This window comes from Eurosta solidaginis, chromosome X (assembly GCF_040869045.1).
Source record: "Eurosta solidaginis isolate ZX-2024a chromosome X, ASM4086904v1, whole genome shotgun sequence".
Lineage (NCBI taxonomy): Eukaryota > Metazoa > Arthropoda > Insecta > Diptera > Tephritidae > Eurosta > Eurosta solidaginis.
In genome coordinates, this window is record NC_090324.1 from 180069828 (window position 1) to 180084673 (window position 14846).

The 14846-nt window shown below is 42.8% G+C and overlaps 1 pseudogene; it reads left to right on the forward strand.

Annotated features, from left to right (window-relative positions):
* The first annotated feature begins 12528 nt into the window (after window positions 1-12528).
* LOC137234212 (cell division cycle 5-like protein) lies at window positions 12529-13853 on the forward strand (annotated as a pseudogene).
* The last annotated feature ends 993 nt before the right edge of the window (window positions 13854-14846 follow it).

The following is a 14846-nucleotide window of genomic DNA, read 5'->3' on the forward strand; positions in this document are numbered from 1 at the left end:
AGAAAAGACCGCGTTCACAGTTCCAGGGCGGCCGCTTTACCAATTTAAGGTAATGCCATTCGGCTTTTGCAATGCGCCGCAGCGACTATGCAGACTGATGGACAAAGTTATACCGGCGCGCCTAAGGGAAAATGTTTTCGTGTATATCGACGACCTGTTGGTTTGCTCTCCGGATTTTCAGTCTCACATAGTTCACCTGGCGGAAGTGGCAGAGTGTCTCGCTAACGCTGGCTTAACCATAAATCTAAAGAAGTCAAAGTTTTGCCAGAAAGAATTAAAATATCTAGGGTTTGTTGTTGGACAAGGTGAGCTGAAGACCGACCCCGAAAAAGTTCGGTCCATAGTCGAATTCCCAGTACCAGTAACCATAAAACATCTTCGGAGATTTCTGGGCATGTGCGGGTGGTATAGGCGTTTTATACCAAACTTTTCTACAATTGCGGCACCCATGACTGAGTGTCTACGTAAATCGAAGACGTTCGTCATGTCTGAAGAAGCAACTGCAGCGTTCGACAAGCTGAAAGAAGCCCTCACATCCACCGACGTGCTAGTGAACCCAGATTTTTCTAAGCACTTTTATATACAGTGTGATGCGTCGACTCAGGGTATCGGGAGCGTCCTATTCCAGCGGGACAACGAAGGAAATGAGCGACCCATTGCATTCATGTCGCAAAAATTAAATTCGGCTCAGCGCAACTATACTATAACGGAATTGGAATGCCTTTCCGCAGTGGTGAGTGTGAAAAAGTTTCGCGCGTATGTAGAAGGGTTACCATTTACCATCATCACAGATCACATGAGTCTAAAGTGGCTCATGAGTCAGAAAGACCTTTCCGGACGTTTGGCCAGATGGAGTTTGAAACTTCAAGCATTCAATTTTGAGGTGGAGCATAGGAAGGGGGTGCAGAATGTCGTTCCCGATACCTTGAGCCGAATGCACATGGCGCAGATTGACGAGCCGGACCGCACAATGGAGGTCAATGTCGCGTCACCAGAGTTTTCAAGCGAAACGTATGAAGCGCTGAAACGACACGTGGGGCAGAATGCTGAACGACTACCTGATTTACGGATGGTGGACGGCGTGGTGTATAAGATAATCTGCCCGAGGTGCGCAGAAGAGATAGAGGAGTCTGCATGGGGGATATGGATACCGGAGGGACTTACGTTAGGACTCATCGAAAAGGCACACGACGATCGGTCGGCCGGTCACGGCGGTATAGCAAAAACGTTGCATAGGCTGCGCTCCAAATATTTCTGGCCTGGCATGGTGGGGGCAGTCCGTAACTTTGTAGCGCGCTGTGAGGTCTGCAAATGCTCGAAAGCCCCGAATCTATCTCAAAGACCACCTATGGTAAATCGATTTCAGTCCGAAAGACCCTTTCAACGGCTTTACGTGGACTTTTGTGGACCTTATCCACGATCTCAGACTGGAAACACGGTGGTGTTCGTAGTACTCGATCATTTAACTAAGTTTATATTTATTAAGCCAATGCGACAGGCCACGGCGTCGGAGGTGATCAAATATTTAGAAGAAGAGGTTTTTCATGTGTTCGGAGTGCATGAGACCCTGCATTCCGATAATGGGAGGCAATTTGTCGCCGACTCGTTCGCAGGGTTCCTCAAAACCTACGGTGTAAACCATGTCAAGACGGCCGCATATGCCCCACAGTCGAACGCGTCCGAAAGAGTTAACCGGTCGTTACTGGCCACGATAAGATCATACATCGCGGGAGGCAGTCAGTCCAGATGGGACCAGCACGTTTCCCATGCAGCCTTCGCATTACGAAGCGCCGTACACGAGGCCATCGGTATCGAGCCATACAAGGCGGTTTTTGGCCAGACAATGGTCCAACATGGCTGCACCTACGAAATTCTTCGGCGATTGGGGGCCTTGAGAGAGAGCGATATGGAGATCCTACACAGAGATGATCGTTCATGGCTCATGCGGGAGAGACTGATCCGCAATTTGGAGGAGGCATACAGAAAAGGACAACAGACGTACAACACACGAGCTAGGCTAGTTAAATATCGGGAAGGGGACATTGTGTATAGGAGGAACTTCAAGCTCAGCAACGCGGCGGATGGATTTAATGCTAAGCTGGCTCCAAAGTATCTTCGATCCACGGTGCTAGCAGTCAGGGGGAACGCATTATATGAGCTGGGCGACGTAGCAGGTCATTCCGTAGGGGTTTACCACGCCAAAGACATACGGCGATAAGAGAACGGAGATAAGGCGACCAGCCCTTCGAACGCTTAGCCAAGCGGAGCCGGCAGCAGCGCTCGCCCTGTTGCGGTCACCCTGTGCGACGGATCGGGACATAAGTCTGGCAACCTCATGTCCGTGTCATGTCAGCAAATGACAAACGTCAGTTGCACGCTTATCGGCGCAATTTCCGCGGCCAACTTCCCTTTTAATCAACAGCAGCGGAGGCGAATACACACGCTCAATACAAGAACGAACAAAACCAGCAAAATTTCTTCCCACCAAAGTTTATCGGGTCACCACTTACGGTTTGGAAGCGACCTAGTGATCGCAAAATAAGATTCACATCGCCCGACTGGCCACTGAGTTTGGCAATTGCTTGGGGGCAGATTCCACCGTCTTCAGCACGGCCTATACGTGTCGGCACTGCAATTTTTTTTTGTGCCATCCTGCATCAACACTTACATTTTTGTAGAGTGTGCGACATTCGTCAGCGGCGTTGGAAAGAGCTGCAGTCTGTCCCAGCCGCGCGAAACAGCCGCCGTGTCGCCAGGACGATCGGGCCACGCGGTTGGTGAATCAACCACGGCACCTACGAGTACATTGTTGGGCGAAAAGGCGGGAGGCAAAGGGTCGCCTATCCGGACCGAAATAAGAGCGTAACACCACCGGGCATCTAGGGCCATACACAAAAGCGGCACAACCACTTAAGGAAGCCTCAGTAGCATTCGTCTGAGCACAATATAGATGCAGGACTACATCCAATTAATAAAGCAGTACTCTGGTCGGACGGGTTACAGGTTTTCCTAGTTTAGGCATATATTTAGTAACGGGTAGAAACACATATACGTTTGTACACAGCCATATATTTGGTGGTGAATTTCGGGGAGTGTTTGGTAGCACCGCAAATAACGTAGGTTTGTCCTCGAAATACCCATTCATAATTCAAGTCTGAGTGAATAACCATTATAGGAAGGGGTCCGAGAGAGAGTAATAATTCGCCACCGCGGGGTTATCCAATTACCCTGAGAGTATTCCCTGATACAAGACGTCTTGTAGGACTGGGTGGGAATTTGATCTATTCGTCGGATGTTCTCCTAGAGGAACCTAACCCGATCCGGTTTCTTTTGCGTTGTGTTTTATTTCTTGGGGAGGGCGAACCGACGTTCGCATGTATTCCTGACAATGTGTGGATATAGCAGTTACTGCACTCAGCAGAAGATCCCGATAACGCCAAATGTTGGTATCATATATATACGTTTGTAAGTTTGTGGATAACCCATATAACCAGAAATGAAAATTGAATTGAATCAAATATAAACAATCGAGAATATGTACAGGAGCTAGGAATCAAACGTTTATATACTCTTAGGTCAAAGTAGTTGATATGTTAAGCATTTATGTACACCTAAGCTAAACCCGGATGAACCGGTCGAAGATTTATATCAGCCGAGTAGCTCATAGAATATAATAACAGACTGAACTGAATTAGACCTCAGATTAAATTTATATTGTAGAACGTAAGATTCCGACGAAATAGAGGTGGTGCCTGACGGTAAGGCACCCAAGTGCATGACCTATGTATAAGGTGGAGGGCGTGGGGAATAGGTGTCGGTTGCACCAGTTAAGGTGCGTATCAAGACTCGTATAAAGAGCGGCTAGTATTGCCATAGATCCCACACCATACATACCCCAAGTATATATATATATGCACACATGCATGGTCATGGGCAAGGGATGGGATATTTAGGTACATAATTTTTAAGGTTAATTAGTTGTGAGTTTTTGTCTCGCAATCATGGCTACATATGATTGCATACGTATTTATATAACATATTAATATAATAAACATGAATTGTTAATTTTGCAGATTTGGTGACGATATTCTTTTAGATGTGGGGGAGACGGACGGACATGTGGACAGTAAGGGGGGGGGGGGTGAATTTTAAGGGGGCAGATACGGGCGTTCATATTGGGGTCGGCAGCAATATCATTAGCCATTGCCGACCATGGAAGGGTGGGTTGTGAATGGCTGGCCAATCGCCATCTCTGGCCAAGAGGGGTTGTCCCGGGCAGCGTGGTATCCCTAGAGTGCACATGGAGAGTATCGGGTATGTATTTTTTTTTCTTGTATGGTGCGGTTGGTATGGCTCAGAGTCGCAAGAACCACCCCGTAGTCCGGCGAGCTAGCTCGAGCTTAAAGCAAGCATACCTGCGCGACGACTGGGGCATGCAACACGATGGTGAGGCAATCGGGAGAACATGCGTCCGCCTGGCAAAAATACCGCACGTAACATCCTATACATCCGATTGTTCAGATAAGAAACTTTGCGCAATTTCTTCCCCATTTTAACAGCTAGAAGCTTCAAATTTCACCAAATACTTACGTGTATAGCATATATTGTTGTCTGAAAAAATCATTGAGATCGGTGGTATATATAGTATATATCTCATACAACCGATTGTTCAGTTAAGAAACTTTGCGCAATTTCTGCCTCTTTTTAACAGCTAGACGCTTCAAATTTCACTATATGCTTACGTATATAGCATATATTGTTGTCTGAAAAAATCATAGAGATCGGTGGTATATATATTATATACCCCATATAAACTCTAATTTTTGCCCCCTTTTTACGGCTAGAAGCTTCAAAATTCATCAAATTTAATCAAATAGTTACGCTTACGTCATATATTGTTGAAATACGCGATTCGTAGTCATAGTTTTTACACGCAGACCACAAAAAACCTGAAACTTTGCATCCTCACACAAAGTACCTACCTGTTTTTATACTCAGTTGAGCAGAGCTCACAGAGTATATTAACTTTGATTGGATAACGGTTGGTTGTACAGGTATAAAGGAATCGAGATAGATATATATCAAAATCATCAGTATCGAAAAAAAAAATGTGATTGAGCCATGTCCGTCCGTCCGTCCGTCTGTCCGTTAACACGATAACTTGAGTAAATTTTGAGGTATCTTGATGAAATTTGGTGTGTAGATTCCTGGGCACTCATCTCAGATCGCTATTTAAAATGAACGATATCGGACTATAACCACGCCCACTATTTCGATATCGAAAATTTCGAAAAACCGAAAAAATGCGATAATTCATTGCCAAAGGCGGTTAAAGCGATGAAACTTGGTAGATGGGTTGACGTTATGACGCAGAATAGAAAATTAGTAAGATTTTGGACAATGGGCGTGGCAACGCCCACTTTTACAAGAAGGTAATTTAAAAGTTTTGCAAGCTGTAATTTGGCAGTCGTTGAAGATATCATGATGACATTTGGCGGGAACATTACTACTATTACTATATATGTGCTAAATAAAAATTAGCAAAATTGGATGAAGAACACGCCCACTTTTTAAAAAAAAAATTTTTTTAATTCAAATTTTAACAAAAAATTTAATATCTTTACTGTATATAAGTAAACTAAGTCAAAATTCAAATCCAGTAATGATATGATGCAACAAAATACAAAAATAAAAGAAAATTTCAAAATGGGCGTGGCTCCGCCCATTTTCATTTAGTTGGTCTAGAATACTTTTAATGCCATAAGTCGAACAAAAATTCACCAATCCTTCTCAAATTTGGTAGGGGCATAGATTCTATGACGGTAACTGTTCTCTGTGAAAATGGGCGAAATCGGTGGAAGCCGCGCCCAGTTTTTATACACAGTCCACCGTCTGTCCTTCCGCTCGGCCGTTAACACAATAACTTGAGCAAAAACCAATACATCTTTACTAAACTTAGCCCACGTACTTACCTGAACTCACTTTATCTTGGTATAAAAAATGGCCGAAATCCGACCCTAACCACGCCCACTTTATCGATATCGAAAATTACGAAAAATGAAAAAAATGCCATAATTCTATACCAAATACGAAAAAAGGGATGAAACATGGTAACTGGATTGGTTTATTGACGCAAAATATAACTTTGGAAAAAACTTTGTAAAATGGGTGTGACACCTACCATATTAAGTAGAAGAAAATGAAAAAGTTCTACAGGGCGAAATTAACAGCCCTTGGAATCTTGGCAGGAATACTGTTAGTGGTATTGCATATATAAATAAATTAGCAGTACCCGACAGATGATTTTCTGGATCACCTGGTCCACATTTTGGTCGATGTCGCGAGAACGCCTTCACATATACACATAAGGGTCACTCGCTTTTAAAACCCTCATTAATACCTTTAATTTGATATCCATATCGTACAAACACATTCTAGAGTCACCCCTGGCCCACCCTAATGGCGATAACTCGAAAAGGCGTCCACCTATAGACCTATTGCCCACGCCCTCTTAAAATGCTCAGTAAAACCTTTCATTTGATACCCATATAGTACAAACATTCTAGAGTCACCCTTGGTCCACCTTTATGGCGATATCTCGAAAAAGCGTCCACCTATAGACCTAATGCCCACTCCCTCTTAAAATGCTCAGTAACACCTTTCGTTTGATACCCATACCGTACAAACATTCTAGAGTCACCCCTGGCCCACCCTAATGGCGATATCTCGAAAAGGCGTCCACCTATAGACCTAATGCCCACTCCCTCTTAAAATGCTCAGTAACACCTTTCGTTTGATACCCATACCGTACAAACATTCTAGAGTCACCCCTGGCCCACCCTAATGGCGATATCTCGAAAAGGCGTCCACCTATAGACCTAATGCCCACTCCCTCTTAAAATGCTCAGTAACACCTTTCGTTTGATACCCATATCGTACAAACATTCTAGAGTCACCCCTGGCCCACCCTAATGGCGATATCTCGAAAAGGCGTCCACCTATAGACCTAATGCCCACTCTCTTAAAATGCTCAGTAACACCTTTCGTTTGATACCCATACCGTACAAACATTCTAGAGTCACCCCTGGCCCACCCTAATGGCGATATATCGAAAAGGCGGCCACCTATAGACCTAATGCCCACTCTCTCTTAAAATGCTCAGTAACACCTTTCATTTGATACCCATATAGTACAAACATTCTAGAGTCACCCTTGGTCCACCCTAATGGCGATATCTCGAAAAAGCGTACACCTATAGACCTAATGCCCACTCCCTCTTAAAATGCTCAGTAACACCTTTCATTTGATTCCCATATCGTACAAACACATTCTAGAGACACCCACCTTTATGGCGATATCTCGAAAAGGCGTCCACCTATAAAACTAAGGATTACTCCCTTTTAAAATACTCATTACCATCTTTCATTTGATACCCATATCATACAAACACATTCTAGAGTCACCCCTGGCCCACCCTAATGGCGACATTTTGAAAAGGCGTCCACCTATAGACCTAATGCCCATTCCCTCTTAAAATGCTCAGTAACATTTTTCGTTTGATACCCATATAGTACAAATATTCTAGAGTCACCCTTGGTCCACCCTAATGGCGATATCTCGAAAAAGCGTCCACCTATAGACCTAATGCCCACTCCCTCTTAAAATGCTCAGTAACACCTTTCGTTTGATACCCATATCGTACAAACATTCTAGAGTCACCCCTGGCCCACCCTAATGGCGATATCTCGAAAAGGCGTCCACCTATAGACCTAATGCCCACTCTCTTAAAATGCTCAGTAACACCTTTCGTTTGATACCCATACCGTACAAACATTCTAGAGTCACCCCTGGCCCACCCTAATGGCGATATATCGAAAAGGCGGCCACCTATAGACCTAATGCCCACTCTCTCTTAAAATGCTCAGTAACACCTTTCATTTGATACCCATATAGTACAAACATTCTAGAGTCACCCCTGGCCCACCCTAATGGCGATATCTCGAAAAGGCGTCCACCTATAGACCTAATACCCACTCCCTCTTAAAATGCTCAGTAACACCTTTCATTTGATTCCCATATCGTACAAACACATTCTAGAGACACCCCTGGTCCACCTTTATGACGATATCTCGAAACGGCGTCCACCTATGGAACTAGGGATCACTCCTTTTCAAAATACTCATTAACAGCTTTCATTTGATACCCATATCGTACAAACATATTCTAGAGTCACCCCTGGTCCACCTTTATGGCGATTTCTCGAAAAGGCGTTCACCTATAGAACCAAGGATTACTCCCTTTTAAAATACTCATTACCACCTTTCATTTGATATCCATATCGTACAAACATATTCTAGAGTCACCCCTGGTCCACCTTTATGGCGATTTCTCGAAAAGGCGTTCACCTATAGAACTAAGGATTACTCCCTTTTAAAATACTCATTACCACCTTTCATTTGATATCCATATCGTACAAACATATTCTAGAGTTACCCCTGGTCCACCTTTATGGCGATTTCTCGAAAAGGCGTTCACCTATAGAACCAAGGATTACTCCCTTTTAAAATACTCATTACCACCTTTCATTTGATATCCATATCGTACAAACATATTCTAGAGTCACCCCTGGCCCACCCTAATGGCGATATCTCGAAAAGGCGTCCACCTATAGACCTAATGCCCACTCTCTTAAAATGCTCAGTAACACCTTTCGTTTGATACCCATATCGTACAAACATTCTAGAGTCACCCCTGGCCCACCCTAATGGCGATATCTCGAAAAGGCGTCCACCTATAGACCTAATGCCCACTCCCTCTTAAAATGCTCAGTAACACCTTTCATTTGATTCCCATATCGTACAAACACATTCTAGAGACACCCCTGGTCCACCTTTATGACGATATCTCGAAACGGCGTCCACCTATGGAACTAGGGATCACTCCTTTTCAAAATACTCATTAACAGCTTTCATTTGATACCCATATCGTACAAACATATTCTAGAGTCACCCCTGGTCCACCTTTATGGCGATTTCTCGAAAAGGCGTTCACCTATAGAACCAAGGATTACTCCCTTTTAAAATACTCATTACCACCTTTCATTTGATATCCATATCGTACAAACATATTCTAGAGTCACCCCTGGCCCACCCTAATGGCGATATATCGAAAAGGCGGCCACCTATAGACCTAATGCCCACTCTCTCTTAAAATGCTCAGTAACACCTTTCATTTGATACCCATATAGTACAAACATTCTAGAGTCACCCCTGGCCCACCCTAATGGCGATATCTCGAAAAGGCGTCCACCTATAGACCTAATGCCCACTCTCTTAAAATGCTCAGTAACACCTTTCGTTTGATACCCATATCGTACAAACATTCTAGAGTCACCCCTGGCCCACCCTAATGGCGATATCTCGAAAAGGCGTCCACCTATAGACCTAATGCCCACTCTCTTAAAATGCTCAGTAACACCTTTCATTTGATACCCATATAGTACAAACATTCTAGAGTCACCCCTGGCCCACCCTAATGGCGATATCTCGAAAAGGCGTCCACCTATAGACCTAATGCCCACTCCCTCTTAAAATGCTCAGTAACACCTTTCATTTGATTCCCATATCGTACAAACACATTCTAGAGACACCCCTGGTCCACCTTTATGACGATATCTCGAAACGGCGTCCACCTATGGAACTAGGGATCACTCCTTTTCAAAATACTCATTACCATCTTTCATTTGATACCCATATCATACAAACACATTCTAGAGTCACCCCTGGCCCACCCTAATCGCCACATTTTGAAAAGGCGTCCACCTATAGACCTAATGCCCACTCCCTCTTAAAATGTTCAGTAACACTTTTCGTTTGATACCCATATCGTACAAACATTCTAGAGTCACCCCTGGCCCACCCTAATGGCGATATCTCGAAAAGGCGTCCACCTATAGACCTAATGCCCACTCCCTCTTAAAATGCTCAGTAACACCTTTCATTTGATTCCCATATCGTACAAACACATTCTAGAGACACCCCTGGTCCACCTTTATGACGATATCTCGAAACGGCGTCCACCTATGGAACTAGGGATCACTCCTTTTCAAAATACTCATTAACAGCTTTCATTTGATACCCATATCGTACAAACATATTCTAGAGTCACCCCTGGTCCACCTTTATGGCGATTTCTCGAAAAGGCGTCCACCTATAGAACTAAGGATTACTCCCTTTTAAAATACTCATTACCACCTTTCATTTGATACCCATATCGTACAAACACATTCTAGAGTCACCCCTGGTCCACTTTAATGGCGATATCTCGAAAAGGCGTCCACTGATAGACCTAAGGCCCACTCCCTCTTAAAATGCTCAGTAACACCTTTCATTTGGTACCCATATCGTACAAACAAATTCTAGAGTCAGCCCTGGTCCACCTTTATGGCGATATCCCTAAATGGCGTCCATCCATAGAACTATGGCCTACTCTTTCTTAAAATACTCTTTAATACCTTCCATTTGATACACATGTCATACAACCACATTCCAGGGTTACCCTGGGTTCATTTTCCTACATGGTGATTTTCCTTATTTTGTCTCCATAGCTCTCAACTGAGTATGTAATGTTCGGTTACACCCGAACTTAGCCTTCCTTACTTGTTTATTTTATATTTATCTTAAAATCCGTTAAGGTATGTAGATCTGTTCACTATATATTTCTTATCTTATACATCCGATTATTCGGAGATTACGAACGGGATAAGATTATTGTTCAGCCCCATTCATGAAAGGTATGAAGTCTTCGGCATAGCCGAAGACAGTCCTGTTCTTACTTGTTTTAATAATAAATTAACCTCTTACGGTTTTCCACCAACCTAACAAACATCAGCGCAAATATCATACAATCTTTCTAAAAGACTTGTCAATTGCAGTAACGAGTTAATTCCATTCATATGCTTACCACCAATTTCGTCGATGAAATTAAGTTTAGCATTTTTTTGGTCAACCCTGATCTTACATACACGAAATATATTGCCAATTATATCCTCATAGCAAAGCAGTTCCAGGTGACACACTTTAGTTAACTGAGCGAGTATTTGTAAAGCGAGAGTTGGTAAACCGTAGCGTATTGGCTCGATAACTCTTTCATTGGTGGTGCACGCAAGTGAAAAACATGGTTTATTGCTATGAATTGCCATGGTTTAACGAAGTGATTGTAGCACACTCTCTGTCAGACTATCGGCTTAATCCAATATAACATTTGGATGGCTACCTCTAGGGGGAGTAATATTTGTGGGGCAAACATCCAAGGCTGTGGTTCTTCCATAATTAAGTCGATATTTTCAGACATTTTCAGCTCTTTAAGAACAATTGAAAATAAACATAAAAACTTAAAACCAATTTTAAAGTGCCGCAATTTCTTAGTGACCTACCTCTTCTTTTCCAATTACGCAATGAACGTACGTTACCCGCCGTAGTATAAGAAAAAAGGAAACGGGAAAATCATTCGATTTTAGTCCCGTTTGTTCCAATTCATGGTGATTTACATTCTATATACGGGTGTGTGTGGATGTCTGCTTTTTTTCTCTTCCTTTTTTTTTTCTATGCTGCTGGCATACTTACCCTGCAAAAATCGTGTGACCAAAAACGCACACAGCCACACGAATTTTTGACAGGGGTGACGATTTGGAATGAAAAATTGTGCAAATGAAATAGCATGCTGACAAATTTTGCTTTCCCACAATGTATCGTGCTCTCTCGCACCTATTATTTTTACAGGGATAGCAAAATACGTCATTTTTGCGTGCAAAAAAATCCGTCATTTCTAATTCAGCAGAGACAGCAAAACATTTGGTGGGGGAAAATTTTTTCAATTTTGAGAGTTTTAAATGGAATATCTCCGGAAAGATTTAAAATTAAGAGGGAGTTCTCCAGATCACAAATATATATATTTTAAAGTGCGCAAACTTATAATTTAAAAGTTATTTGGTGTTAAAGTTTGCAAATTTCTATACAAATTTTATATGTGTATAAGTATATATATGTGGCAGCACAGCTTTGTAATGTCATCAATAAAATATATATATATATATGTGCATGTTGCTACAAAAGCGCGATTGATTTAATAAAAACATTTATAAGTAAAAATAATGCAAAAATGAAATGTGAAATATACAAAAATGCAATTTAAGTTTAGCGTTGCCAATTTATATAGATATTATGTGGATTAAGGTTTTGAAAGATGTGTAAATTGTAATTTAAAGTGCTATAGAAATTTGCAAAATTTGCAAACTTTAACAACAAATAACTTTTAAATTATAAGTTTGCGCACTTTAAAATATATATATTTGTTATCGGGAGAACTCCCTCTTTCATTTGATACCAAGTTTTACCCCGAACTCGGGTGGTGCTATTCTAAAATTTTCCCAAAGTCTTTAATATACAATGACTGTTGCTGTTTATTTCGACAAACATTTTTGATTTGAATTTTTGTGCGCATCGAAAGAATTCACAATTATATAGCACCATGCCGCGAATTATGATAAAAGGTGGTGTGTGGAGAAACACTGAGGTAAGCATTTGACGCGACTGGTTACTCTTGGCCGTTTAATAACTAAATTGAAAACTTTCAGGATGAAATCGTCAAAGCAGCTGTAATGAAATATGCCAAAAACCAGTGGTCACGTATTGCATCACTGCTGCACCGCAAATCTGCCAAGCAATGTAAGGCACACGGGTACGAGTGGCTTGATCCTAGCATTTGGCCAAATTAATGCCAACACAATGGCGTACAATTGCGCCGATTATTGGACGCACGGCGGCACAATGTTTAGAACGTTATGAATATTTACTGTAAGTTATGCAGAGAAGTGCAAATAACATCATTTTTATATATTTATGTATATATTTTACTTTGATCAATAAAGTGATCAAGCACAACGTAAGGAAGATGGAGAGGATGGCGGTGATGATCCGCGTAAGCTGAAACCAGGAGAAATTGATCCAAATCCCGAGACGAAGCCTGCATGTTTTTTTTTCGCTGTAATTTAAAATATTTAAATGTAAATAGAACTGGAAATGCTACCTGAGGCACGTGTTCATCTTGCCAATACACAGGGCAAAAAAGCAAAGCGTAAAGCACGCGAAAAAAAATTGGAAGAAGCACGTCGATTGGCCGCACTTCAAATGCGTAGAGAATTGCGTGCTGGCGGTATTGGTAGTGGTAATCGCAGACCTGTTAAAGGCATCGACTACAATGCAGAGATACCATTTGAAAAGCGACCCGCTATTGGTTTCTATGACACCTCAGAAGAAAATGTTGAAAAACTAGAACCAGACTTTAATAAAATGTGCCAACAGGACCTGGATGGTGAACTGAGTTCAGAGAAAGAAGAACGCGAATGCAAGAAAGATAAACAAAAGCTCAAGCAACGTAAAGAAAATGATATGCGCCTAGCTATGTTGAAAAATTTAGAACCCGATAGAAAGCGCTCCAAACTGGTGTTACCGCAACCACAAATATCCAATCGCGAGTTGCAACAAGTGGTCAAATTGGGACGTGCTAGTGAAATAGCTAAAGAAGTGGCAGGGGAAAGTGGTGTTGAAACAACAGATGCGCTGTTAGCCGATTACTCTATTACGCCACAAGTTGCAGCAACTCCACGTACACCTGCACCTTTCAGCGATCGCATAATGCAGAAAGCACAGAATATGATGGCGCTTACACATGTGGAAACACCGTTGAAGGGTGGCGTTAACACGCCATTACATGAATCAGACTTTTCAGGAGTGTTACCTAAGGCGCAATCAATTGCTACACCTAACACTGGTATTGCCACACCATTTAGGTGAGTATACATTCATAAGTTTTATTGTTTTTTTTCTGCGCTCATTTAGTTTTGATCCCAAACCGGACCCACCCAGGGCAATATTTTATAAGCGCGGCTGAAGGCCGCCAACGCAGAAAGGTGTTTTATTCAAAAAAAAACTATGGATAGAACCCCATATTTCGGACCCTGTCGGTGTCATTTTGCGGTTTTTTGTAAATAGCTTGTAACGTAGCAAATGCTACGCCATAATATCTATTTCCTATTTTGCGCCCACCCCTAACATCATATTTTCCATTTACTGCCCACCCCTAGTAGTGTATATACCGACATACATATATACATACATACCGGCCCAACAACCATCGCGCAAGCACAAAGCAAGCCAGCGATGGTGAACGCACAATGCTTGGGAATTTTCATTCGTGGCGCGCTGTGCGCGACAATGCGAGCATAATTCCCAACGTGTTCATAGTTACCTATGAATAAGATGATTGGCCGGAATACACCAGGCACACTTCGCCGTAGGTAAGTGAAGTGCGTGTCGGCCGCCAGTGGCGGTCGACAAGGGGTGCCCTTTGGGTTAGGAGGGTGCGTTACGAGGTCGGTTCCACCGATGGTACGCCACCCCCCTGCTTATCGGACACCCCGCAGGTTTACCCACATTTCCGGTGAGTAAGACGGGATTCACACCCCTTATTACTCATCGGAAAGGTAATGCACGAGCAGCCTTCTCGGGTAGGAAGGAAACCCGTCCCAACGCCATTGGCGGGGCGGATTTCCCCACTACTCTAGTAGACTGCTCGAGCCAATATAAATACATTGTAGGGACTCCCTTTGGGTCGAGGGGGGTAAAGTTACAAGGTCGGTTCTGCCGATGGTACTTCCCCCCAGGCCTATTGGGCAGCCCTACCCATATTCCAGGGACTCCCTTTGCGTCGAGGGGGGTAAAGTTACAAGGTCGGTTCTGCCGATGGTACTTCCCCCCCGGCCTATTGGGCAACCCTAATATTTTGCT